This window comes from Lactuca sativa, chromosome 4 (assembly GCF_002870075.4).
Source record: "Lactuca sativa cultivar Salinas chromosome 4, Lsat_Salinas_v11, whole genome shotgun sequence".
NCBI lineage: Eukaryota > Viridiplantae > Streptophyta > Magnoliopsida > Asterales > Asteraceae > Lactuca > Lactuca sativa.
This window is the reverse complement of record NC_056626.2, coordinates 74,711,582-74,715,324: the sequence shown is the minus strand read 5'-3', so window position 1 is coordinate 74,715,324 and position 3,743 is coordinate 74,711,582. Positions and strand designations below refer to the sequence as shown.

The following is a 3,743-nucleotide window of genomic DNA, read 5'->3' as shown; positions in this document are numbered from 1 at the left end:
AGGGCACAGTAGGCAATGAACCCATCTGAAGAAAACGAAAGGGTTTTTGTAGACTGAATTCTTCAGCGTATTTCTCATCTAAAACCTCATTCTTTCCCCTGTTCTTCCTCCATCTCTCCCCTCCGCATCAAATGACAAAACCTCTGCCTCGCCTACCTGTTACATCACATCACATCATAACATACTCCACCACCGCAAAAATCACCGCCACCATCTTCGTTGGAGACAAACTCCCCGATCGATGGTTGTATCAAGGTGGCGCCAATGTGGATACCTACGAATCTTGGAATGTGATTAGCGTTGAAGCAGCTATATAATTGATGAAGATAAAGTAGAAAAAAGGAAGGGTTCTCTGTGTCGAAGATCGATTGAATGCCAAAAGGAAGCAAATGGGAGGGGCGTATGGTGGTTTGGGTTTTTAAGGGAAACAATTGAAATGGAAGTACCCAGCAGCCACACTCTTTTGGAGAGAGAGAGAGAGAGAGAGAGAGAGAGAGAGAGGGAGTTTATATATTAAATAATTATATTTAATTTTACTTTTTTTAAAAAAAAAACATCATAAATGGTCCCTGTGATAGTGAAATGACGAAAATGTCCTTCGGTTAACGGACAAAACTTAACGGAGTTAGCAATAAGGACAAATCGTCAAAAGTTTTGAAAACACGGGGACCATCTATGAGGTTTTTAAACCACGGGGACTAAACTTCATATTTTGAGAAACCACAGGGACCATTTATGATGTTTTTTCATAAAAAAAATGTCTTTTTATGCATTTTCCTGTTTGTTTTTGTTTATATGCACATTAAAAAAAAATACTTTCAAACGTACATGTATACAATTTTATTTTCAAATCTCTTTGATATAAATAGGCATACATATGTGAAATATATATATATATATATATATATATATATATATATATATATATATATATATATATATATATATATATATATATATATATATATATATATATATATATATACCTTAATAAGCATTTAGCCCTAAATGCTTAATAAGTATTTAGCCCTAAATGCTGAATTTTAAGAGGTACAATTTTTAAAACATCATATACAACAATTTCATGCATTCCATAAAAATTAGATCTTATCCGATCTTGAAAAAGTCTGAACAAACTCAATTGGTCATCCCTTGTCTTCAGCCTATTGAATTGGTCAACACAACACTAAATATGATTTATATTTGGATTCATTCTCTCTATCTCTCTATCGGTCAAAGAAACCCCAACTATGGAATTCCGACCACCACCACATTGGCTCTGTCTCCTTTCGCCTTCTACCACAACTCTTTATCGCCTCCACGACCTTCACCACTGTAGATTGGATCTAGAAACCCTTTCTCACCACTAATCACCGTCGTCAGAACTATTTCCCCTCCACCTTTCCTTTCCCTTACTAACGACATTCACCACCATTGTTTGAGAATGTATGTTGATCCGATTTATCATCTTTATTTTTGGGTTAGTAATTTTGAAGTTTTTGTTCCTGTCGTCATTTTATTGTCACTGGAAGTAATTCATATTCTTATTTTCTTTTTACATGTTTTTAGTCATGGATATGGATCCACAGCACCATCTTCGCACCACCGAAGTCTCTCTCTCTCTCTCTCTCACTCTCTCTAACTTTAGGTGTGTTTGTGTGTTTCAATGTGTTTTATGTTCACAGGTGTTTCTTTATATTTTTTTTTGGCTATTGTGATTTGAGGTTAAGAGGACACTAAGGAAAGAAAAGAAAGCGTGGGTACTAAACCTAAAGGTATTTTTTTGTTGTATTGATTGGCGTTAAGGAGTATCCATAAATTTGGTACACGATCTTCCTGTTTTCGATTGCACACCAAATCCACCCGCAATCCTTTTTTTCTCTCCATAAAACCCCTAAACGAATTTCCACATCATCAAGGTTTGTCATTCTATCCTTCTATAAGATTGATGTTAGTTTAACCGTGTGTGTTGGGGTGTGTTTGTATGTTGATTTGTCGATCTGGTTTTATTTACTAACCCTGTAAATGGTTTTTTTGTGATCTTTTTTCATTTGTTGTAGCTTTGGATGTTGGACATATGTCTATTTGAATGCAATTTGAGTTATCAGTTTTCAAACGTTTTATCAAACCGATAAAGGGTCTTTTGTTTGTTCATAATTAAATATCAATTCTTTTTGTTCATCTTTATGTCTGGAATGAAGATTTATAGCTACAAGTTGACATGGGATTTATTGGTTGCAGGAAAAGAAAGCGATGATGAAGAGAGGAACTTATGGTTATTGAATAAAGAGAAATGCTCCTTGGATATCCTTCTATGTTTTCTTTGGCTTGAACATTAATAATACTTAAAACACAGAGGCTTGATTCTATGGAATGGTTGGTGTATGATGTTTTCCTTTGCAAGTTTTGGTCATTATGCTAACAAGTAATTTGATGTCATTTTTCTTTCAAAATTTACAGTTAATAATGGTGAGTTTGGGTGGATTGGACTTTGGTTGGACTTTTTCGGTAAAAAGGGAAGCCACTAAGATGGGTAAGATGGTAGGACAGGAAATGCATTGGTGTCCTCTGTTGACAGAATCATCTTTGTTAGATCGCCTGATGTAGTAAGCAAAAAGGTATTATTTTTCATCTTATGACTTCAAGTAGTAGCCACAAATTGTTAGCTTGGAATTGTGTCTAATCGAAGATAATGTAATGGATTTTGCCGTGTATTCAAAAGTAAATGAATATCCAATGGCTGTTTATTTGAGAATCATTATAAATCGAAATCATAACTGATTATTTGAAGTTATAAATTGGACTTATAAAGAAAAGCAAATGACCATTTTAGATTGGACAATAAGTGCTACTAAAGTTGATTATTTATCCATCAAGCATCACATTGTATGGCACATTGAAGTATTTGGCATGAATTTGTGATAACTGTTAGACAATAGAAGCACCTGGACTTGCTATTTGTTGTTGAATGAGGTAAGGTAATTTAAGAAAATTGTAGGCATTCAACAGTTGATATGATTTGTTGCTTCATCGCTAAATTTCTTAAATTATTGCAGGGAATTATGAAGAGTTTAGGTTTTTTGTTTTACTGTTAGATCTGAAAAAAATGTGATATTAAATGCTGTATAGATAATGGATAAAAGAGATGGAATGATGTTCAGTTTGAAGTTGATGTACTGTGAAATTAGAAGACTTATGAAGGATTTGAAGGATGTTGAAGGGTTGAAGACTGGCTATGGTAAGGATTTAATGTGGCTTGAAGGATTTTGGAGTTGTGTTTGGAAATAGATAAGTTGGATGTACACTGACACTTTGTTTGCGTTGGCTAGGTGTTTTACTAAGATCATTTCATTGTTCTTGGCCGGATAGTAAATATATATGAGGCGTTAGTTGTTCAAATCATTTATTTATTAAATAAATTGTACTATGGACAATATGAGATGGATTCCACCAAAATAGCCTGCAACACTTGGTGGAAAAATGATGAAACTCATTTGCATGGATAAATTTATGTTTATAAAAATGCTTCATCTCGTAATACCTTGATTTTTTTATATATATATTTGTGAAAGTAGATGGATTTTAAAAAATAAAAGCAATTAACGGTCAATTGGTCAAAGCAATTAATGGTCAAATGGTCATTAGTCATGACGTTGTATCACATGGGAAGGTCAAGGTTTTTATGTATTATTTTTTTTATCTAAACGTCACATAGATTAAAAAGCAAAAACTAGCGATAATTC

General features: G+C 33.5%; 1 long non-coding RNA gene across 7 annotated transcripts; it reads left to right on the top strand.

Moving 5' to 3' along the window:
* The first annotated feature begins 1,212 nt into the window (after window positions 1–1,212).
* Window positions 1,213–3,488, top strand: LOC111886806 (uncharacterized). Of its 7 annotated transcripts, none has more exons than XR_006191267.2 (5): window positions 1,213–1,480; window positions 1,570–1,610; window positions 2,242–2,376; window positions 2,461–2,618; window positions 3,130–3,488. It is a non-coding gene; the product is annotated as an uncharacterized LOC111886806 (long non-coding RNA). The 7 variants fall into 7 exon arrangements; XR_006191266.2 differs by lacking the exons at window positions 1,213–1,480; window positions 1,570–1,610 and adding exons at window positions 1,643–1,919; window positions 2,061–2,138; XR_008232135.1 differs by lacking the exons at window positions 1,213–1,480; window positions 1,570–1,610 and adding an exon at window positions 1,643–1,919 and having other exon boundaries at window positions 2,061–2,376.
* The last annotated feature ends 255 nt before the right edge of the window (window positions 3,489–3,743 follow it).